At 41.8% G+C, this 25,118-nt stretch overlaps 1 long non-coding RNA gene across 1 annotated transcript in view; it reads left to right on the top strand.

The window, feature by feature from the left end:
* LOC100849009 (uncharacterized) overlaps positions 1-23,213 on the top strand; it is a 45,045-nt gene extending 21,832 nt beyond the window's left edge. The window contains exons 3-5 of the long non-coding RNA XR_233352.2: positions 13,795-13,881; positions 15,636-15,787; positions 17,754-23,213. This is a non-coding gene — a long non-coding RNA (uncharacterized lncRNA). The remainder of the gene's footprint in view (positions 1-13,794; positions 13,882-15,635; positions 15,788-17,753) is intronic.
* Positions 23,214-25,118: the final 1,905 nt, after the last annotated feature.

Here is a 25,118-nt window from a genome sequence, read left to right as displayed (position 1 = left end):
TTCTGGCTTGCCATTGCTATGCCATTTCGATTTTCTCTTTCCTTCTCCATCCCTAATAATTTGTGTAGCTTGTAATAATCTTTTTTTAGATCAAAAAAGTATTGCTGAGAGAACTCCTTGGAACAGTGATTTAAACTGTAGATAAGAATGACATTTGGTCTGTGCACTCCATATGAAATGGATAAAATTATGTGTTAGGTGAAACACCTCTGCATTTCTCAAGTTTTATTTACGACCCAATGTAATTCATTGAATGCCCTTGCAACAGGAAGGATTGCAGGGCCTTATATTGGCTAGACTAATGATTTGCTGAGAATGAGCCAATATTTCACATACAGTCAGTTTAGTATCAACTTACATCCAGGTTGATTTGACTATCACATGTAACTCAATTCTAGGTTATTGCATAATATTACAGTTTAATCAGTCTGAAATACTAACTGGCAAAGTTGTGTTTCCTTCTGCTCAAAGTCCTCTTCCCTTTCTTTGTTTCCCCCCTTACTCCTACCTCCAAGGAAAATCTCATAAACTCAAGTTTGCCTTGTGAGAGTTTGTTTACTCCAACTTCTGTTAAACTAGACTAACACTCTCTCATCAGCTTTCTAAACACTCTCTCATCAGTTTTGTAAAATGGTGTAAAAACATCTTGGAGTCTAAGATGGCAAAATAAACCTGAGCATATGGGAGGAAGACTTTATTGTTAGAAAATTGATTTAAATGTTTAACTCACACTTCAGCCTGGTTGCCTCCCTTACTACCCTCTCTCACTTTGCTCACTGCCCACCCTTGGCTCTTGGGTACCTCACCTCTATTAGCAAGTTGGTTCACCAGCATAAATTATGAATGCATTTCCAGTCACCGTTCTGTAAGATAAATCAGGGGCTTTTCTCTTTTGCAAATTTCTACTTTCGTTCCCATTAAAACTTCTCCATGAGCCATGCTGCAGTGTCTTTTTGCAAACTTACTATGCCGGTGTAAAATATGGAGGTATGTTTTCAATAGGAAAAATCAGGTAATCTTTTCTCAAGAAGGCTTACACGTTAAGGATACAAAATATTTCATGGTTAGTTGTGTGAGCTTCCAAATTAGCTGCATATAAAGTATTTTAAGATTTTTTTGGCTGTCACTGGCTGGCAATACTCATTTTGTGTGTGTGTGTTGGTTTGAAAAGCAGGAAGAAATGTAATGAATTGAGTGCTGTCAGAGATGTCTTCTGTTTGAACAATCTGCGATGGGCTGAATGGCAGAGACTCCCTCATCCAGTGCAGGTGCAGTAGAGCTGGGGAAGGGGGAGAGGGGGGGCTCCCTCTGTTCAGTCAAAAAGCACCATTCTCCACAATAGACCACACACTGACAGCCAGCGTGACATCAACTCACACTTTCATACTTTTCCCCCCATCCATAGTTCTGAGTTCACAAAGTGGCCATACAGTAGCCTTGGTTAGGTTCCTTTAATGAACATTTTTGTGGCTCCATGACCAACATTGAAATCTGCTGAGCCCTGGGAGGAACAAATAGATTTTTAATCGAGAGTTCCAAATCAAAACGTATAGCCATAGGTTTTTAAAGTTAAGCTGGTCTCTCCACTCTCTCCCAATACCCATGCCCACAACAGCCACCCCCGCCCCTCCGCCCCCAGATGATCTGAAAACTCTGAGTTAAAAGTTCTTCTAAGATTCACTAGGTTCCAAGACGCTGTTTTCTGATGTCTGGAGAGAGAGACCAAACAGGAAGGGAGAGAAGGCACGAATTTGGGGTGTTTATTTAAATTTAAAAGAACCTCTAGTATTTTATTATGCTTCGTAAGAGGGTTAATCCTGCAAATGAACGGACATTAATCTGGTGGAGTGGAGTCTGTCCCCTTTTGAATTGGTTTTACTGGGAGATAGAGAAGGGGGTTAGGAAAGGCAGCAACTGTTCCAAAACTCTCGACAAAGATGCGACCACCCTTTGGCTGCCCCGCAGCTGAAGGGCCGGACCTTCTGAAGATTTCATTTTTACATTTGTTTAAACTCAGGCCTCGGTGCCTCAAGTTTTAAATGGAATTATTCAAGGAGGGTTCGCTACTAAAGAAATTCTTCTCGTCCATCCCTTCTTGCCACCACCCCCACGCGGTTCCTACTCTTCTCCGCCCCCAACCTCTACCCCCCCACCCGCCCCGCACTGCTTAATCTGGGATCCGAGCGTTTGGTGGAAAGAGGGAGGGGCAAGAAAAGGACTGTGCGGACCAGGAAGGTTCCCCCAGCGCCGCCGCCGCGCGGGGCCAGATTCCATGGCCCTGCCACTGGCTGATTTCCCTCTGTGCCCGGACTTGCTGAAGCATCGCGCAGAGGAAAATTGCTCCCCTGTTTGCTTATTTAAAAACCATGTAACCGTATACATTTTTAATCGCGGCAACAAAAATATCAACTTTCTAGCCCTTGGAGCAAAACCTTTATCATTCGCCTGAACATTGTTCAGTGGGGTGGGGGCGGGAATAGGCAGACCTCCCAGGGCCGAAGTCACAGCCTTACCCAACACTCGCCTACGGCGTGGAGGCAAGGAGTCGGGAGTCCGAGGATTTGGTGAGCAGGGTAAATAAGGACCAAGTTCTATAAGAACCTCAAGTAACACAGAAGACATGTATCTTACCATCTCCGTGGCGCCCTTTGCTTGGGACTGCAACGAGTTGCCGATGACCTGCGATAAGTATGCCTACGGCGCCTACTAAAGTCTGGGCCTCGGAGGAGAGGCGTCTCCCTCCCCTAGCCCCGCTGCCCGCCACCACTTGATAACTGCCGCGTCTTCCGGCAGGTACACACCCACAATTAATCTTTCTTATTAAAGCCTCCATTCTGTACCCAAGGGGCGACTCAAACCTATTTAGATTTCCTTGGTTGGCTGCACAAATTTAAGTGGGCAAAGAGTTATAAACCTAATAACAGAGGGCGAGAGAGAGTGATTTGAGTAGAGAAGACGCAAAGATCCACTAGGAGTGTGAGGATGCTGCGGGCCTTGCCCGCCCCAGGCCCCCGCCTCCGGTTGCACTCTAGGCTCTGGGAAAGACAGCAAACCTCCCGCGCACACACGGCGCGCAACCTCCGTACACACACCTTCATCGCTCACAGGTACACTTGCCCTGAGATTGCCTCTTCCGGATTTCTTATAAACCCCTCCCAGAAAGGAGGACATTTTCAGAGCATCCCAAACCAGGGAACTCCCAGAGAACCAGGGAAGGTCTGCACTGTTTGGGATTAATTGAGAATAATTAACACTGGAGACCGTTAATCACCACTTTGCTGCTCTCTCCCTCCTTTCGGGTCTGCGGCGACTGCCTCTATCGCTCCGGCTGCAGGCGCGGGTGGGTTCGCTGGTGAAAGTGAAGACGTCGCGGTAGCTGTCACCCAGTTCGGCTGTACTTTTTTAAACGCTCGCATATTGTTTGATTACTAATTCGAGTTAATATGATCTTTATGGCAACATAACAGTGGATAATTGGCCTTTTTTTCTGAACAACAATGTAAATCACAATCGCTTTATTATTTAATAACGTCAAACGCTTCGTTGGATTGGCCCCGACCGAGAAGACCTTTTCTTTCTAGACAGTGTTGTGGAGGAAGAACAATGAAGATCTAATTGTGGAGATTTCATAAGTTGGCTCCCGTAAATGAACAGCTTAGATATGGAAGTTCCAGCAGATGTGGGCACTACTCGCCATAGATACTCTACCCCCACCCCACCCCCAATGTACTCAGCCCAAACACTCTATTGGAGGTTTTTTGTGGTGGTGGTGGTCCTCAGATCCTAGCAACCACCCAAATCTTCCAGTAGCAATTAGAGCTTTTATCGGGCTTGCTCTTCAGCCCTTTATGTTGCCGATTTAGCATTAAGGCATTGAGTCCACATACCAAATTAGCTCAACTCCCCAAGAGCCACAACCACTAATGGCGCCCCTTCGGTTATTTTGGTTGTTGGACACGGAGAGCACGGACTCGGGGCTTTTAAAAAGTCTTATTTTGTTTTGATTTGATTTTTAAAACGGATTCACCAACGCAGTGTCTTGGAATATACTTTTTCAAGTAGAGTTTTACAAGAGGCACGAGTCATTATTTTGCTAATGCCTGCAAGAGCAGATGAAAGCCAGAGACCCCTCAAATGCAGATGGCAACGCTTGGAAGGATGGGCCCTCGTGGCCCGAATGAGAGATGAGTCACATTTGCCCCCAAAGCCCCAATTCTAACGGTTCTCTGTCGCGGCTCTTGCAAGACTCAGGAGGACCGCTGTCTCTGGGGGTCTTAAGACTTTGGAGTTTTTTGCAAATAGGGAACCCTCACCATTTGCAATTCGGGTCAAGGAAAGAGACTCCGAGTCTACAGCAGGTTTTGGTTTTTTGCGTGTGCCCGCCTCTCCATTTTATTTAACTTCTACTGCCCGTCGGGAGGAAGAACAATTCGCCCCCCTCCTGCCCACCCGCCTCGCTTCTAAGATAAACAAGAGGTGCGAAATGCTTCGCCCGCACACGCGCCCTCGGGGCCCCTCTCCCCTTTCCCCCGGCGTACCGACTGTGCAGCTGTCCTCCGCCCAGACCTGAGTGGAGACACCCCACCCTTCTCTTCCCACCCGCATTTTAAAACCGTCACATCGACGGTTCTAGAATCATTTTCACATTTTCGGCCCCTCTTCCAATTTTTTCCGGTCCACTCTCCCCCTTTCTGAGAACCGAAAAAGTGACAAAGGAAAGAGTTGAGAAAGTGAGAGAAGGCCATGGATTTTTCAAAAGTTATTCCCCCACCCCACCCCGCCCTGTTAAAAGTATATTTTACCACAAGGAGTGCATTAGGAAACTTTCCCTAACAGGACTTGGGCGCAGTGTTATTCTTCTCCAGGGGCCCGCTGGCCTCCCCGCCCCCGCTGGACAATGCCCGCTTTGAGGCTCGGTGGCCTGCAGGCAGCGGGAGACGAGGGGACTGGGCGGCCTTCCTCCAAGGGGCCCGCAGTTGGGGGAGCGCCGGGCAGGGAACAGGGCCGGGGAGGCGGGCCGCGCAGAAAGAAAAACCATAAAAACACAAGTTTCCTCCCCCACCCCACCCCACCCCCCAAACTCCCCAGCCTTCCACAGAAGTCGGCTTTGAGGACGTGGGGGAAGGGCGGCTGGGGAGGGGGATGTAAGAGGTTTTGCATTTTGTTTCTTTCTTATTCTGCCCCCACCCCCTCCCAAACATTTTATTTCGACACAGAATTGTGCAGCCTAGCGTTTCCAACCCCCTGGCCTTCACTCTTGGGGACCTGGTCTCTGGTTAATATCTCAACCCGGGTCTTTAACGCTCGAATCGACCCGACGCCCAAGCCTGGACCCAGCCTTTCTCAACGCCGACTCCCCCCTCCCCCCTTCCACCTCAAGCCTCCCCTCTCGGGGTGCCGGGCCACAAGGGAAGCCCCCATGACCATGTACTCTGGGATACTACTTTCTAGTTTGGGGTCTTTTTTCTCCCAAAGAGAACACCACCACACTCCCCTCTATGCAGCATCAGGGCAGGACCGCTGAGATCAGCAGAAGCCCTTTAAGGGTTACCATATTGGTGCAAGCGTTTGTCTGATGTTTTAAAAGTTATACCAAACGGGGCGCCAAGGCCACGTGCTGTGCCTTCGAAACGCCGCCGCGGGCCCTGGCTTTCAGAGCCGGGGACGCCTGGCTGGCGCGGAGCGGGCGCAGAAGCCCCGCGAGGGCATTAGGGGCCCGCGCTGCGCCGTAGTTCTGGCCGCAGCGCTGAGTGAAGCGCATTATCTGGAGCGTGTTTGATCTGGGACTGCGTAGTCAGCTTCTGCTTTATTTGTTTGTTTGTAATCTCATATTTAGCAAGCCGGGACGGTGGCAGCAAGGGAGAAAAGGAAGGGATGGAGGAGGGGGCTTCGCAGTAACCACACCCCTTCCTAATGAGTTAATTTCCATATTTGCGCCTCCCGTGTCTAGCGCCCTCTTTTTCGCGACGCTACCGTGCTGTTGCGTCTTGCGCAGCGCAGACGCCTCCTCTCAGGGTTGAAATGAAAAAGCTCGCGGTGGGAGCAGAAAATTGGTCTATTGATACATTCGCTCCGAGTCTTGGTTCATTTTTTGGCATCACCGGCAACCGGTTATTCCCCACGCCCCAAATGGTGCGCACACGGATTGCAGAGCTCGCAGACAGCCAGGCAGGCAGCAGACAGAAACCGACCTTCCTGCTTTTTCCCGTGCTCCAACTGTCCGACCCCCACGTCCCTTTCTTTTTACCCAACTCTAGAATTTTTTTTTTTCTCTCTCTCTCTACCTCAAGGTGATGGCAAGAGAGGGCAGGGTCGCAAAGAAAGGGAGGATATAATTCCAAACGAATGAATCAAAAGTGAAAGTTTCAAAGTAGATACCCGGTCCTGATCGAGAAACATAATGTTATCTTTCACTCAAGAGAGTGTGCTGGCCCGAGTCGTGTGTATGTCAGAGAGGAAAGGAGAGAAACTGAGGTTTTGAGATTTGTCTCTTCTCTGAGTCGTTTAAAAGTTGTGGCAAAGATAGTGAAGTTTTGGAAGACCCTCAGTCGAAAACTCGAGGCAGGTTTCAGGCGCTTCTCACCTGGTTTCCTATACATTTTTGTGGCAAGCCTGCTCAGGAAATTGGAGAAACAGACTTTTACAATGTGCTCACACACACCCCCCCTTACCCGCACCGCATCACCCTCCTTACTTTGCCGCGCGCTAACTAGGGTGTGGGCTCGGGTTTGAGCTCCAAAATAGCGTGGTTGTCAATTGCGAGTTGTAGCAATATCAAAGTGAACTGTCCCAAGTAACTCTTGTCTAGAAACTGGGAAGAAGCTTAAGCAGCTCGCTTTAATGATGATTTGTAGCTCGGCGAGGGGCACGGACAGCAAACACCCCGCAGGTGTGTGCCGTAACACCACCATCCGGACTTGAATGTAGATTACTCTGGCGATCGTTTGATCGGCCCTTTGAAACCCTTCACAATTGCCTGTGACGAACGGCCAGTCTCAGTTTTTCTCGGAATAATGCCTTGAGGGTAAGTCCTTCGGGCTTTTAAAGAGCTCCAGTATTTTTTTTTTTAAGAAGAAAAAAAAAAAAGAAAAACGTTCGATTTTGGTTTAGACGTTGTCAACTTTGAGTCGCTAACAGGCATCACTCAAGCTATTCAATACTTAATGGCCGTTACCTTTGCTGCTTTTATATGTATACTATATATATATATATATCATATATATGTTAACGAAGTCATTAATTTTGTTACAAACTGCCCTGCCTGTTTACAGATGTTCGTGTGGGTGTTTATTATAGACATGCATTATTATTATTAATGGCATTGTTAATCTTGTCTTAGTATGTTCTCTGTATTCTCTCTGAGTTATATCTCTTTGAGCAAGTGGGAGTTTAGCTTAAACATTAAAGCTTTCCAAAAGTAAAACTGTAGTTTAACCTGCCACCAACACCTTCACACCATCCCCCATCACCAAAATGAAAAAGGTAGTGCCTGTTCAGCCTTTAATATTTACTTTGAGTGTTTATATAAGGGGAGGAAAATGAACTTTTGTCTGAAACGTGCAACAAGCGGCACTTTGATTCCATAAAATAAATGTCAACAGTTGCAAGAGCTTATCAAACTAGGGTAGGGGGTGGAGGGTGGGAGTTGCAGTTGAATTAAAGGCCCATTCCTGCCATTTCAGACTACAAAGGGTTACACATAAATAAGTGCCACATTTGCCTATTGCAAAAGTTTTCTCGGTGCTTTCTAAGTCTCAACAGGGGAGGAGGAAAGCTGTCGTTTATTATCAGCTCTGGGCAGGAGCAGACCCCAGTACCATGAGGCTCTTAGCTTTGGCCGGCAGAAGAGGGGTAGCCTTTCAACAGCAGCCCCCTTTGTTCTCCCGATCTCTTTCCCAATTTCAAGCTTCACTTGCACATCCCAAGTTTGTGTGTTAATGACGCTATTACCATCTGGCTCGCCCTACTTTCCAAAAGATATAAATCTCCTAGCTCCATTGCCCACATTATCATTTAAGTGCCACCATAGCCAGAAGAAAAAGATGCTTTCAAGACTCCAGATTCTCTTGCACGGACTACCCCTGGCATGACTCTTCCACGATATTTATAGACTATACATTGGGTGCGAGAGAGCTCCCTGAGAGCCCTGATTTCTCAAAAGCTGTCCCTCCAAGCCAAGGAAGACATGCTACTGGGTGAAAGGATTTCAAATAAATTTCCCCTTAATATATTTTTGGTTTGTTTATAGCAAGCAGATCGTTTGCCCCAGCATAGTTTTATGTGCCTGTGTCTCCCTTTCTCCTGGTTCAGGTTTGTAAAAAGTTGAGGTACAACTCCTAGACATTCAAGATGTGCCACTCTTCAAACCCTATTTTGAGTGGGAGAATAGACTGACCTCTTTATGGGAGTGGGGGCAGGGGTGAAGGGAGGAAAAAAGTCCTGTGAGGCAACTTTTGGGAGCTGGGACAACTGCATCCACTCTCTTAAACCCTCACTTTTATAGTGCCTTCGTAGATGTGTAGATGTTGTGGGATGTGCCCACTTCTAGCTGTAGATTTAGATCCAGCTCTTTTTTCCCAGGTAATCAGTGATTTGCGTGTTTTGAGAGCAAAAGCTGAGAAACTACTACAAAAAGAGTTGGGCTGGCTTGCGAGTGACTCCACAATGACTTCATTTATCTGGCCAGGTCTGAGTGACCACAGCAGAGCAGAGTCTGCCTCCAAGCACACGGAGTTTAGACTCAGGCCACTAGCTGATTTGAACAGCTCATTTCCCTGAGAGCTTCTCCTGTCTGTGGCCCTAGATGACCACATCCAGGGTCATCTCTCTCCTTCCCAATGCCATCTTCACGGAGGTGAGTTCCACTAAGATCAGCCAACCCCAAAGGTGGGAAGTGGGATTGGAAAGGTGAACTTCTCAGGTTCCTAAGAAAAGCTTTTAAAATCATCAGGATTTGAGCAGACCCCTCTCTCTGGCTCTTAAAAAAAATCTTGTCAGACAGAGAAAGAAGAAATTACATTCTTCTGGAGGGATGAAAAAACTCACCTGAATATATTCCTATTACTTTGAACTGAGCACAGAAGATACCCAAAACAGTGATTAATTTATATCACACCCTTGTCTCTGTTTGCATGCAAAACCCACTTTTTTTTTCCAGTTCACTTTCCTGCTTCCCCCCCCCAAACTCAAAAAAGATCTTGTTTAGAAATGTGTATCCCTATTTTTTCCTTTTGAGAATATTATCAAGTTGATATGAACAAATTGCAGAGGATATACCATTTAAGTAAGATGCACTTTTAATCACTGATCATTAAAATGGTTATGTTAAATATACTCAATTACATGCATGACTTAACTCTAACAGTACTTTCTATTCTCCCAGCTGCTCACGTATTCCTTAACGATAGTCTGCGGTAGAAACTTGATTATGCTGAATTCATACATTTCGATGGATTTCATCAGCCTAATTAATGCTTCAGTGTGGTCCTGGGGTCTGAATGAACCCTTTACTATGTTTGAGGTTAAAGGCAGTATTGGAATGTAGTTGGTTTTTCTTTTTTCAAAGTACTCATGAAGTACTTTGGAATTCCACTAAGAAAGGTAGGTAGCAGTTGTTAAACAGAAAGACAGCAAAACAAGGACACCCATCCTGATGACAGAAGAGAGACAAGGCTACTCTCTCATCCTTCCTTCCATATCAGTGTTTCTGGATTTGATAGACAATCTCCAAATATTTAGTAAACAGGAAATTACCACCTGCCCCCTTGTACCTTAAAACTATGCTAAAAAGGAAAAGTTGAACATAGAGTTATACTGCTGCTAAGTCGCTTCAGTTGTGTCCGAGTCTGTGCGACCCCATAGACGGCAGCCCACCAGGCTCTGCCGTCCCCGGGAGTCTCCAGGCAAGAACACTGGAGTGGGTTGCCATTTCCTTCTCCAATGCATGAAAGTGAAAAGTGAAAGTGAAGTTGCTCAGTCGTGTCCGACTCTTGGCGACCCCATGGACTGCAGCCTACCAGGCTCCTCCATCCATGGGATTTTCCAGGCAAGAGTACTGGAGTGGGGTGCCATTGCCTGGTGGCTAAATAAATTACCTTTAATTCATCAAGACTGTCCCTACTCCCCACCCTTCTCCCTGCTCCCATAACTTCTGGATGACTTTCCCCTCCATTTCAACTTTCACGTTTCCCAAGGAAGCACTTAAGGCCAGCATTCATGAGAAACTCCAGTCACCCCCCATGTGGGTAACTGCATTCAGCCTTTTCAGGTGTAAATTAACATCTGAATACATCTCAACCTTGCTGACCCTTGCCACCACCGCAGCCATCCGGGCCTCAGCAGAGTCTCAGCTAATCTACAAGGCCACAATTGGCAGGGCAGACTGAGGTCAGGTTTCCCAAACCCCGCCCCCAACAAAAGGACCGAACAGTGCTCGTATTGCTTGTGAGAGCAGGACCGGTATCTGCCCATGTCCAGTGAGACACCTGCGGAAGAATATCATTTAAGACATTTTTTTGGTGGTCAAGGAAAGAAGTGTATGGAAAGAGGAAGGTAAAAAAAGATGGAGGCATCTGTAAGAAATGTCCCAACCAGGGCAGCTGACACTTGAAACTTTTACTTCACTTTGAGTTCCTCAGGACAAACGGTTCAGGTCAGAAGAACCTCCCTCCAGCAGGGGATCCACTGACTCAGATCCTAGTGGCCACAGGGCAACCTCATACCTCAACACCAATCTAATGGAAGAGGAAGGATTTGAGATCTATAACCAAATTACCACTTGGAACTTTGTGCTTGTTATGCTAATATAATGACTTCTGTAGTAAGAGTATATTTTTCAGAGTTGAAAATGAGCTTTTTAGAATGCTTTGTGTAATGACTGACATTAGACAGAAGAGACAAATGTGCCAGCTATGGTGGCACAATACTCCTGGCACACACCCTGAACCATTTTAACAGATAAGTGGAGACCCAGATAGTGTGTTTGTAAAATTGAGCTTAGAGTGAGTTCAGGGAACTGCCTGAGAAAACAGATGCAGCCAGAGTACTGCAACGGTGAAGATGCTCTTCAACCCCCGCCTTTTCTCTCAGACCTAGTTGAGTAGCACCATGCATCACTCAGTCCCTTGGGGTGGATGCCTGGGTAGGAAAAGAGAAGTATTTCATAAATAGATCTGTTACCTCCAGCTCATGATTTGTGTGCTCTTAAATTTAGATTGTAGACAGTAAAGGAAAGAAATATTTTCTGTGTGGTGGTGGGGGTGGAGGGGGTGTGTATGAAATTATAGAGACAAAAATGAACAACTTAAAAATTTCAGAGCCATAGATACAATGATGTTGTCCAGTACATCTGTATCCAGTGTGTCATATCTGTGCACTGTGTGATTAAAGAATTCAGGCAAATTCTCAAATTTGTGATACTGACCTCATGTGATTTATGTCTCAAGAATCAAGGACAAGATGATTTAATGCACCACATTTCTAAATAGTCTGGGATGGGATCAGTCATTTCTCATAATCGTGAGTAAGATAAATTGACACACTGAGCAAGAATCCAAGAAGAGATCTTGTTTCATCAGTTACCTGAATGTCCTTGATCAGAACTCAGTTACTCCCAGCCTAGTTATTTTGTGCCTATTTCTTCCCCGCTCCCCGCCCTTCTCTGGCCTTGCCCCCACTTACCCGTGGCAGTTACTTCGGAAATAAGGGACTTGGTTGCTGGATGGATTTTCATCCCGTCTGCATGTCACAGGTTCCAAATGTCAACTTGCAGCTATGGAGAAGCCTGTGAACTATGATAATGGATAAACTCTACTGTGTTAACAGTCCTGTTTGGGGCTGGAACAAGTTTGCCAAGACATAGTCTGAATGAGTTGGGGGTTTCTGAGAACTTGTAAAATGAAGCCAATTTGAAATTTTGGCACTGAATGCTGAGCTTTTTATAATAGCCCACGTTGTCCCATTTTCTTCTAGAGTTGAATAGGAGCAAAATACCTGGCTTGATGCAGTGGTTCTCTGATGACAAATGAACTAATTAGAGGTGGTGTTTCTTAGTTTACTGCAAAGATCTTAGCCGTGGTAGATGTGGGAAATGCAGATTCCAATAGCTTTAGTTTTAGAAAAGACAAATTTTATGCCTTCATGCTTTGAATTTATAAACTGAATTTGTCTAACCTAGCTTGCTACTGTCTGATCTAGTACTTTGCTTTGTAGAAGTGGGTCTAGGTAGGCTAAGTGTAGCTGTACTATTTAATACATCATTTCATTGACAGAGCAAATCTATGAATGAAATTACCTTTCACCTTTGGTGTGTAAAGGATTCCAAGTACAGAATGGTATGCAAATAGTATGTCAAGGTCATGAGGCTTTTTAGCAAGGTTCTTGTGAGATAAATTAACCTTTTAATCACATAATTTAATCTATTGAGTGGCGTAGATTCCACAGTAGGTCCACCCAGTACCACTTTAAAAACACTGCCAGTGGTGAAAGAAGTCATTGAGTTGAAAGTACTTTATCTAAGATAAAAGAGGAGAAAATATAGATAAAGATTACATCTTCTTCATGTTCTTATATGATATGGCAGCATTTGTACATGGCAGATTGTAGAGAGAAAGCCAAAAATGCAACTAGAGACAGCAACTTTGAGGCAGAAAAAGAGAGATTATGGGTTCCTGCTACTTATGATCAGATGCCATTCAGTTACTTTTGAGCCGAAAGATTTATATACTGCAGAAATCCTGATCACATTGATGGAATGATGTAGGACTTCAAAGGATGGGTGTTGAAGTTGTTGAACATTTAGTTTCAGATTTCGACTCCAAAATCCACATCTGAATTGCTCATTGGCTCAGGGAGGAAAATGCCTGATTTAAAATTCTCTCATAAACTCTATGAGAGCAGACAAACTTAGATGAGGTTAGAAATAGCTTTGAATCCCAGATCCCAATGTTTTTATACTACTGGATAACAGAAGAAAAAAAGGAGCACCTGGTCTCTAACCAGGAGAGAAGCCTATTTGAAATATCTCAGCAGGTCCATCCATAGCCAATCATAGAGACCATGACATTTAAACCGTCTAGGTAGTTCTGGTCTCATGTCATCCAAACAGCATATTTTTCAAACTCACAAATGCCAGATCGTGTTATTTCTGTGGCAAGGAATTGCTTAGGATCTGTGACAGCTGAGTTTTTCCTATCGATTATGTGACAATGCAGTTCATTTATACAGCTCAAGGAAATGGGAAACGCCTTCAGTTTAACAAGACCCTAAATTCAAATACTGTGTGGTATTTACTTGCAGAAATCAGAATTCAACTTGGAGAAAGTGGAACAGTGGCTTCAACTGTGAACTCAAATTTTAATAGCTAAATCAGCCACCTAGGTGGGCTGTGATTGATAATGGAAACTGAAGCCTTAAGTTTACAGATAAATCACATAAGAAATCATATCTTACATAGAGAATTCATGTTTAGATCGATGTGTATGTTTGAAGTTACTCTTAAATTTGAAACACAAGTGAATCCAAAATGTAAAAAACAAATCAAAGGGCACTCTAGTGAATCTGGCGTGTGTGTGTGTGTGTGTGTGTGTGTGTGTGTGTGTGTGTGGGTGGGGGTGGGAGAACGAGTGACGATGTGTGTGGGTGGGTGGAGGCACTAACTTGCAAACACTTTGAAAGAGCTTTTTCAGATTTATCTTAAATTCTGAAACGATTTAACGTGCACACCTTCCAATGCATCCACAGGTAAAAATATTATTTCTCTTGAACCTCAATTCCTAATCATTTTCTCTGTCGCAGGATACAGACAGGCATGCAGAAGTAACTAGACGTCCAACACATGCCAAAGTCTTGCGGGCCCAGGATTTCAAACAAAAGAAAACTCGGGTAACGTGACTGTAAATCAAGGGCGCTTGAGACCATAGACACGCGCGCCCAAAAGGGTTAATCGGCGGAGAGGGTGGAGAGAAGCTCCTCCTGCGGTCTGTGTTGATTCAGACTGCTGAAAGAGAACCAGAGCTCCAGCGGGCGAGTGGGAGCCCGGCGGTCCTGCACCGCGCGCGGTCCCCGGCTGAAGGGCTGGGGTGGCGCCGGGCTGGGGCAGGGCGCCACCTGGGAACCGCGGACCCGGCTGCGACCCGCGCGCCCCCTGCCCACCTCTTGGTGCGTCTGCTTTTTTATTGCCTGCAAGTCATCTTGCACGTTGAAGGCGCGATTATCGACAATTTGTCAGCCCCAATTTGTCGCTGGCAATAACTTTTGGTGACGTTTCACTCGCAGGCATTTGAGTTTGGGGATGAGAAAGCTGGTGGTGGGAGGGCATTGTCGTGTGTGCTGCCTCTCATTTCGACGTGGCCCCGGGCAGGCAGAAGAAGGGAAATGAGGGTTAATGTGACCACAGTCACTCCAGCATACAAGTCATGGGGATCCAGGAGAGAAAACTGGTTCCTTCTCCTACAGAGCTCTCCCCTTTCCCCCAGGTCCCTCACAAAATGGCCTCATCTTTCTCTCTCTCTCTCTCTCTCACACACACACACACACACATACATGCACACACAATGTGTGTTCTTGGGCCTACAAGTCATTTCAGCAACCTGGGACTGAGTGATAGCTGTTTATTTGTTTTGCTCACCTTTTCCTTGGCGTTTGTGGCTATGGATGTCTCTCCAACACTCAGAGCCAGGGCCCTCTCTCTAAACTTGACCCCTTCAATTCATGCCCCTCTTCTTGCCTCCTTCTGGGACTAGTGGGTGTGGTGCCCAAGAGGCTGGCCTTTCTCAAGGCAGGAGCAGCTGGGGCAGCTGCTTGGGAGCAGCTGCCGGTGCCTCACCCCTCTTTTCTCAGTCTTGACAATTCAATTTCAAAATTTCTGTCTTCAACAATTTCCTAAGGAGCCTTTGAAGGATGCCAAAAGAGTGAGCCCCTTTTCTAGTGGTCCTGTCTCAGCAGAAGGAAGGCACTGGCCAAGTTGCCTTAGCTAGCACTCCCCAACCTTTTTGCCACCAGGGACCGACTTCCGTGAAAGACAATTTTTCCATGGACCTGGTCGGTTGGGGTTGGTGGGGGTGGGGATGTTTCAGGATGATTCAAACACGTTTATCATGCACATTATTTCTATTATTATTACATCAGCTCCACCTCAAATCATCAGGCATTTAATTAGATTCTAGAGGTTGGGGACCCCTGCCCTAGACTTCGGAGAAAGCAATGGCACCCCACTCCAGTACTCTTGACTGGAAAATCCCATGGGCAGAGGAGCCCGGTAGGCTGCAGTCCATGGGGTCTCGAAGAATTGGACACGACTGAGTGACTTCACTTTCCCTTTTCACTTTCATGCATTGGAGAAGGAAATGGCAACCCACTCCAGTGTTCTTGCCTAGAGAATCCCAGGGACGGGGGAGCCTGGTGGGCTGCCATCTATGGGGTCCCACAGAGTTGGACACAACTGAATCGACTTAGCAGTAGCAGCAGCCCTAGACTATGCCCTTCTAGGAGCAGTGCAGTGGATTGTTATAGGAAAGGAGGCTGGTGTTTGGGAAGACAGTTATGTGTGATTAAGAGGTGAAGGCAATGGGTCATGTAGTCCTTAAATGCCATCTAGAATTTCAAAGAAGTGCTATATCCTTTCCATGATGTTTTAGACAGGAGTGCTCTGCCCACCTGGACTGAGGGAACAGCCCTGGCAAAGTCTCAAGACAGGTCAAGAAACTGGGGAAGGCAATCAGCTCTTGCATCGTCCACATTGTTTCTGGAGCACAGCCTGGCTGATCCTGGGGCTAGAGCTCAGAACCAGGTGGGAAGTTCTCACTCTTTAATCTCACAATTCCCCACTGACTTTCTTGGCTGGCTTCTCATCCTCGATTCCAAAAAGAAAAAAATGTGTGTATATAGAAAAGTTTCCTTCTGCAAAGGAGTTTCCCTTAACAGCTCTTTCTCCTTTGGGTGAAGTCTACTTCTGGGAAAAGGGGAGACGACTGAAGTGTTTCTGAGAAACAGAACGATAGATAGACTCACACACATAACTGTAGGATAGGTAGCTGAACTTCATCAGGAGCCTTGACTAGCCAAGCAAACACTCTTCTGACCCTCAACCTCAGAGTTGTTTTTCATTCCCGTCCCCCAACCACCACCACCTCCAAAACTTTAACAAGTAATTAGAACCCCAAATTCCTCCCTTAACCAACACCCATTAGAATCTATGGAAAAGATATAGCATTTCTTTGAAATTCTAGATGGCAGTTAAGGGACTACCTGACTCTTGCTGCCTTCACCTCTTAATCACACATACCTATCTTCCTAAACCGGAGAAGGCAATGGCACCCCACTCCAGTACTCTTGCCTGGAAAATCCCATGGAGGGAGGAGCCTGGTGGGCTGTCCATGAGGTCGCTAAGAGTCAGACACGACTGAGCGACTTCACTTTCACTTTTCACTTTCAATCATTGGAGAAGGAAATGGCAACCCACTCCAGTGTTCTTGCCTGGAGAATCCCAGGGACAGTGCAGCCTGGTGGGCTGCCATCTATGGGGTTGCACAGAGTCGGACTCGACTGAAGCGACTTAGCAGCAGCAGCAGCAGCATCTTCCTAAACACCAGCCTCTTTCCATATTAAAATCCCTCAGCATACCTAGTACTTTTCCTCCTCCCCTCAAATTCTTATCCTTTACTCTTTTTTCCCCTCTGGAGCCTTGAACCAGATTCTCAGGATTCAATCATGGTCTTCTCCCAAACACCATGACAAGTTAGAAGGGAACTTTGATGATTGCACTGAAAATACATGATATAGAAAATAAATGTTATAGTTGAATGCAGTTGACAAATGGCAGTTTGGGGTATGAGCAATGAATTCCATATTTTTCTAGGGGCTTCCTTTTACTTCATTTTTAAGATCCACTGATCCTAATAGAAACAAGTTAAAGCTAAAGCTAATTAGAGAAATATTAAAGAAAAACCACATTAAGCCCTTTCTACACTGGCAGCCATCAAATCTTACATAGCTCATGGTTATTTGGACAGACCTTCATACCACTGGAAACTTAGACTAACACCAAGAGCCCTTCTTCTCAGTATTTAATTATAAACCTGGCAGAGTGAAGACTCCATACTGATTAAAAGAAAATCAATCAGTGCCTGTTAGCCATAACAAATCAATAAAAACAATTAGCTGAAGAAATAATATTAACAGCCTACCCTTGTTATCTAAGTTCCTGAAAATTTTTAAGCTTCCTACAGCACACATTATTGTATTGTTTCCTACCTGATTTTATGGAATTAAAGTTGTTCCCTGGAAGTGTAACTTGAAGGAGTTTTACAATCATTTTATACCATGGTTCTAGAATAACTGTCACCAAGGCTCTGAATAGGTCTACAGGCATGGTGTTTTAACACCCTTTCTACCCAGTGAAGCGATCACACATTATAGTGGAGAATCCACTAAGCTAGAAGTGCGGAGCGGAATCTGAGTAAAGAGATAGGACCAGATGATCTCTTAAATCCCTCCCAGTCCCTGAATTCTGTAGTTCTAGAACCAACCAATTTTCAACATAAGAGAAGACCCATGTTTATGAATCTTCTAAATATCTATTTATTTCATTGTCCTTTTAGTAGAAATTTATGCAGAATACTGATAAGTGATTTTTGTTTTTTTCCCTGGGAGAGGTCCTAACTTTGACTTGAGGAAACCAAACTAAGAGACTTGGCACTGTTTTCTTACATACAAATGAACCATTGTCTCATACTTGAACTTCTTTTCCTTTTCAGATCCAGCTTAGAAATAATGTTTCACTCAAGATAAGGCTTGTGGTTTAGGAGATTCTGGTCTGGCCTGCCTCACTTTAAGACTTCTATCATCTCTTTTCAAAACCTGAGGAGGACCTCATTTCCTGTTTGATAGTTCTTCATGCTTTGCCAGCCTCCGGGTCTTTAACGAAGCTTGCCAAGAATTCCCGGCTGGGAAGGACAGCCTGAGTTCATCATAGAGAATGAGCTGGCACCACAGTTGTAGTGACTCACCAACCTCATTGCAACTTTGCAATGGCAAGAACCACACTATCTAATTGAAAGACCTGTGTTTTAACAAAGTGCAATTGGATCACATGGCAAAATCCTCTCAAAATATGTCTCCAATCTTTCCTTTCACTGGATGTTTTGAACCCAAAGGAAATTATATTCTGAATTATATGTTTTTTTGTTTTTAATTGAGATTAATTAACAGATACTTGGTTTTATGTCCATTCCGTTCTAGGAATTTAGTGGTGATTACAAAGCAGTGAAAATAGGTCACAGCAAAATGAACATTCCAGATTAGGTTAAAGCATTCCTCTGAAATTTCAGTATTCATTTTTGGAGTGTCAGTTACTACATTTCTGTAATTCATCATTTTTTTTCTTTCTTGGCTTACAGTCAAGATGAGAAATGATATCGAGACCAAAGACATTGTTTTGTTACATAGCCAGTGCTTTTTAAAATGCAAAACCACCCTCCCCTCACCAATGCTTAATCGTTTGTGTGTGCTTATGTTCACACACACACACACACACACACACACACACACGCTGGAGAAAAACCTTTCAAGACTTCCAGGACCTGGGTCGTGTAAGAGGCAGATGAGAAAATTAAAGGAGGACCAGAAGGAGGCCAGAACAGTAGCAACACTAAGAGTCCATGATTTCACTTTACAAAAAGTCCTTATATACCACACAGGCATTTTTAAAAAGCAAGTATTATTATAATTAAATAATATATTTCTAAAGTATTATGATTCTCATCTAATTTCAAGATGTATATAGGAGCCGTTTAAAAGTATTTTGTATTATAATCTGTCACCAAAAATCAACTAGCAGAGTTTTATAATGTGTGTAGGTTTACCCAATGGGAATTAAATTTTAATTTATAAGTCTTTCTATCACTGTAGAAATTTAGGACAAGGTAGCATTTGGTATTAACATAGAAGAATATTCTATAGCTTTTGTTTTTTTTTTTAGTTTCAAATTGATCTAAAAGAAAGTACACTTTGAATTTTTCCTCCTAGTGTTCTTGTGTTATATTAGAGTATTTTCATGACATTGTTTTTAATGTAAACATTATTTTATTAAGTCATTAGTTAAAAAAAATTTTTAAATATAGAATAATGGTCATTTGCTTTTCTCTTAATTTTACTATTTCAAGTCAAGCAAAAATGGACATTTTTCTGTCAGAAAAAAAAATTGAGTGTGTTTTTGACACAAAAATGAATATTTAGTTACAGTGTTTTTCCCCAACTAAATTAGCATTTATGGTGGATCTTATTTAAAAGCTGATTAGTCTCAAAGAAAAGCAGAGAGATAATAGAATTTCCAAGTAAATTATGTTGTTTAAAAAGTATTTTAATACATTATTCAAATTGTTTTCAGTTATTGGTTTAAAAAAAAAAACAGTATCTGTTACAAATGTGAAATTTGGTTTTGAAAGACCTTACAAGTTCCAATTTCTTTAGGACAACAGTGGAAATTAAAGTCATAGACAATTTAGAACTTCAGTTTTTTCCCTTTGGAAAAAAAAAAAAAAAAAAACTTGTGATAGGCATCTCTGCAAGGTAGGTTTTAACATATTTTTTTCCTAATTTTTTTTTCCTTCTTTCAGTAAGAAGGATAAGCTTTTAGAGTACCCAGTCACCGTGGTAACTGCCAAAAAAATTCTCCTGAAGTTTGAAGAGGTCAGCTAGCAGGGTCAACAACTCTAGCCTCTCTCTGAGCTCGGTCTAGCATGCCCCAGCCTGCGGTTGGAGTGTCAGGCCAGATCTGACCCTGGGAGGTGGACTATTCCGGCTCTGATATAAATTTTTTGAGTCAGTTCATGGCCTGGACTCTCCAGGTGGCCTCCAAAATCGATTTTGACCCCCTGACCCTGTCTCACGGAGGCATAGCATCCACCCTAAGTAAGGATTTAGCCAGGAATGACAGCTTTCCACTGAGTGTTATTGGGGACAGTATAAACAGTTTGGAAAGCAAGTAAGGAGGTGTGAGTGCTAGAAATCATTAAAAACACATTAAAAAAACAATTAAAATTTTTTCTTAGCTTAAAAAAGTTTAAAATGTTTATTGGTTGTGTAATTCTTACATGATTTTTAAGATTTTTTAATCAAAAAAATTTGAATATAAATAATGAACCACACATCTTCATCCTTTTATGAACTTTGTTACAAATATACAAATAAGATAGCCTCACTTACAACAAAATAAGTAGTAGGGATGTAAAACTAGGGAAAAGAAAAGCTAGTTATTAAAATACATAATAGATAAAGAGTTTCAGGTATTTTCTCTTACTTTCTCAAGTATTTTAAATATTACACTTCATGAGCTTGTGTCTTGAAATGTTTAAAATGTGAAAATATGGAACCTTAAAAAGAAACAGTCACCATCTGAAAGAAGATAAGCTTGTTTTTCACTTCAAGTACCTTGGTACTTTGTAAAACAACTACCTGATATACTCATTTGGATACAAATGAGGTAAAAATTATAAATAGGGAAAGTTAGATCTTTAGAGTCAAAGAGGAAAAAAGAACAAATTTATAAATGTATAGTGTCTTAGAATTAATTTTATGTATTTTCAATAGTTTAAGATATCAGAAGCTTGGGAAATAAATATAAAATGTGTAAATCATCAATGATTTTTTTTCCTTCTTTTTCTTCTCCTCCTTCATTTTTTTATTTTTTCTCCCAGATGCCACCCTGAATATTTTATTTTCTCCAAGAAAGTAGAGTACTCTTTGAGAGTTCTAGCCTGTGAACTCATTATGTAAATGTGGTCATCAAGCAAGACAAAACTGCCAAGAGAGAAGATTTTATCCTAGGAACATTCCTCCTTCCAGTGGTACTTTGCTCAAAGTTTCCCCCATTTTCCAGTGATGTTGAAATGGCTCCAGAGCAACTCTACGGTAGCTAAACTGAGATGCCATTTCATCTGAATCCTTTGTAAAAATAAGATTTTAAGTAGGGGTGAATGTCCTTTCCGGAGAATAAACCAGGAAGAGTGGAAGCAGAGGGGGAGGGGACTGAGCAGTTTATACACATATATACTCTTTGTGTTTGAAGGCCTCTGTGTCTTGGCTTCTCACTATGTTAAATCCCTATTATAAAACTTATCTTCACAAAGCCTATTATAGTATTCTGAGAACAAATTGGACCATGAATAACTTAGTTGGAAGTGTAGATTATTTTCTACTTAGGGAAAGTTAGAGATGACAACAGCTTAACTAAAAGAATAGTGATTAATCTTAAATAGATGGATTTCAAAGTTTCACTCTTGATAAAGAGTACCTTTGATAGTTCCCCTCTTCAGACTCATGTTTCCACTTCCTTTGTATTCAGAGTTGTCCTAGTGATTACACTGTCCACCTAATATAGCATGGCTCAAACTGTGGATCCTTTTCTTACAGTTTGTTAATCTGTCTGAGAGGTGGCCAGAAAGACATTCTACTTCCTATTGGTAAATGTATGATTTCACAGTGGTACCCATGCCTAGATATCAAACTCACTGTTAGGAAAGATATGTTGCATAAATAATAATTTCTCAACTAGATAAAATTATTACTTAAAAACATCTTAAATTTGTTTTAATGCCCTGTAACTTACAAAGCACTTCTTAGTTCATAATTTTGTTTGATCCTTAGAATAATGTCATGAAATAATATCATTAATCCCATTTTACCAAGGAGGCAGCTGAGTCATTGGCACACTGATCCAGCTGATAAATGGGACACCTCGGATACCAACTCAGATTTTATAGCTTCTGCTTCAAGTGATTAACCCATAGCAATAGGCTTTTTAATTGTTTTTATGTTCTATATCCCCAAAAACCAAGATTTTGTATTAAGGAGCAAAGTTTTTATATTTCACAAAAAAGTTATGACACAGTTTAAAAACTTTTTTTCATTTAGAAATGAATTTTACTAATTATTATTTTCTTTTGTGTGTATCTATCTATGTATCAATGGTCTTTCAGAGTTAATCTCTAGAAGTCAAACATGGGCAGCCCTACATAAGTTAAATAACTACCTGGAATTTTTTAAATGAACATGAAAACCATCGATAATACTATAGGTGAGGTTTCTTGTCTAGTGTTTTTTGGTTTTGTTTTTTTAGCTCTGTTGAGATATAAATGACAAATAAAATTGTTAGATATTTAAAATGCACATCATGATGATTTGATACAGGCATACACTGTGAGGGGATTCCTCCAGTCAATTAATACATCCATCACCTATGCATTTATTTATATATATTTTGAGGAAAATATTTAAGTTCTACTGTCTCTCTTTTGGCTGTGCCAAGTGGCATGCAGGACCCCAGTTCCCTGAACCAGGATCGAACCCATGCCCCCCACAGTGGAAGCTTGGAGTCCCAACCACTGGACCTCCAGGGAAATTCCATTGAGTTCTACTCTATTAACAAATTTCAGTTATTCAATACAGTCTTATAAACTATAGTCACCATGTTACACATTAAATTTTCAGACCTTTATTCATTTTATAGCTGAAAGTTTGTACCCTTTTATTAACCTCTAATTCCCTCACTCTCCAGCTCTGCTTTCCAGTGTTTATAAACTGGTACTTTTAACATCTTATCAAGTTTGGATAAACAAAGTTGTGAAGGGCTACTTCCTGTTTCTCTTGGATGTTTTACTCTATGTGTATAAAAAAAAGTTTGCAAACTACTTTATGAATGATAAATAAAAGGTTTAGTTCACCTGATGTTGATGTAACCTATCTAAACACAGAAATCAAAAAATATGAAAGGATTACAACATGTGATTCTAATTAGGCTTTTGATTATATTGTTTTAACTATGTAATATAGATGTGTGAATGTTATTGATAATATGAAAAAATCCTTTTTTTATTTCTTAAAATTTATATACTCAAATTAGTCACTTTATATATACTTAAATCAAGGTTTTGCTCCTGAATTTTGCTAGCAGCTAGACAAATCCAGTCAAAATCTTTAGGATTAGGAAAAAATGAAAAGGTGTCTGGAAAAAGGAAAACAAGTGTTCTGGTTGAATGTATATTAATAATGACATACATATATTATAAGCTTTCTTGGGCCAAGGTTTTTCAATTAAAATATGACATTAGACTGAGAATTGTTTAGATGTTAAAGCCCCCAAGTTCAAACTTCTTATGTCTTCTCTAGAATTTGCAAATTAAGAAATGTAAAAATAAAGACTCTCATATTCACATTGATATGTTTGCTTAGATGCCGTTTTTGTTTTGTACATTACCAGTCTCAATCTATCTGCCTTTAACAGCTACCATTGTCCTAAACAGGCTTTTTTCCCTCCTGTCTTCCTCCCTTCCTTCCCCACTTCTTCCCTTCCTGCTTTCCTTTCCTTCTTTCTTTTTTGTCTTCTCTTTCCTCCTTCCCTTCTCTCTTTTCCTCCCTTCCTCCTTCTTATGTTACTCATCAGTTTTTTTTTTTTAACTCATCAGTTTTTAAGTAGTTTTGTTTTAAACCCAGCTTGGGTTAAGAGGCTTATCTAAGGCAATGCCTTATGCCAGACAAATATTCAGCACAACACAACACTCACTGCAGCTGAACCTACAAGTCAGAGAAGCTAAGCACAATACCAAGAGTTTTCTGATAGCCAAACTCTACTCCTAGGGGTAAACTTTTAATGTTATAGAGTCTGGCAATGTCCCTCCCTCTTGCTGTCTTCATAGTATTTCTAAGCCAACTAAGTTATTGGTTAGTTTTCATGTAAACTTCTCATGTTGCAAAAGAAAATAATGAAGAAGGAGGAGGAGAAGAATTATTTAAGGAATCCAAAAAGAAATATTATCAATTGCTACATAAAACTTGCATATAAGTACATAGAAGCACCACACTAACGTTGGGAAGCATTAATAAAGATTAAAGGTTTCTCATTTTTCTTTTAAGTTACTCCTGCCCAATATACTGAGGTATCAAAGATATGTTTTCTTTCTTTCCTTCTCTTTCTCTACTCTCCTCTTTCTCTCCTGAAGCTGTTATCAATCTAAAAAACTTAATATAATTTTGCAAAATAGGATTTTCTTTTCAGTGATACAAACATTTTCCCCAATGAGGTTTTTAAGCAAGTCAACCAAGCACAAAAATGTTTTATATTGTTCTGAAAGGAATATTATTTATCTATGTAGTAGAAGATCACAGTATATAGTGAAAATTCAGTCAATTATTTGTGTATTAGTTTCTATAATATCAGATTTTTTTCTGTCTCTCAATATTGTGAATATATCTTATATAATTGACTGCTGATAGATGCAGTTTCTGCTGCATCTATGGATTTGGTGATTATGCTGATCTTATAACTTTGGTAACTGCTGATTATGGAACTTAATTTGTTAGCGTAACTTGTTTATGTTGAGTATTGTTGGGTGCCTACTATCCGTTGAGTAAGCATAACTGACTACCTCTAAGTAAGTATAACGTATTCCTTTAAGTTATTCAAAGATGAAAAGTATAAATCCCTGCCATCGTGGAATTTTGTGGAAGTAAGGATTAGAATTAAAAAATATTTTAAAAGCTCAGGATTTGGGTCCAGCTATCTGGGAAAGAGAAATGAGCATGTATAGAAGTCTCGTCAGAATAAGTTTTTGGTAAAGGTCTGAACAAATGACTAAAAATATGGAGTATTTCTGTTTGATAGAGTATTAAGTTTGATAGAGAACATGGGCCTTAAAGTGTAGGTGGGGCTCTGGTAGACAGAGATGGGACCATATTCTATATGGAAGGGGAAAGTAGAGAAGTGAGATTGTACAGTGTACCATAGAAAATGATTTAATGGATTTAAAATGCTTCTAGAATAACACAATGTGAGGCTGAATATTCTGTTTTAATGGGTCATCCTATACTTTATTCATTTAGTAAATACTGTCATTAAACATTTTATTAATAATAAAAGCATTTATCTTAAAGGAAGTTAAAATTCAGTGATGAGAATTGAGTGTGAGAAATCTAGTGCTTTTCATATTGTTTTATTCCTGGATCTGGGTGCCTCTGTGATCCTCAGTATCTCCATCTGGATATCTCTTTCTTATATTTGTGAAATAACATATCAATTATTAAATTGAAGATCTTTATGAAAAATCAATTATACTTTTTCAAAGATA

The sequence above is a fragment of the Bos taurus genome, chromosome 1 (genome assembly GCF_002263795.3).
Source record: "Bos taurus isolate L1 Dominette 01449 registration number 42190680 breed Hereford chromosome 1, ARS-UCD2.0, whole genome shotgun sequence".
Classification (NCBI taxonomy): domain Eukaryota; kingdom Metazoa; phylum Chordata; class Mammalia; order Artiodactyla; family Bovidae; genus Bos; species Bos taurus.
Note: the sequence above shows the minus strand (reverse complement) of the source record. Positions and strands in the feature narration are given on the sequence as shown.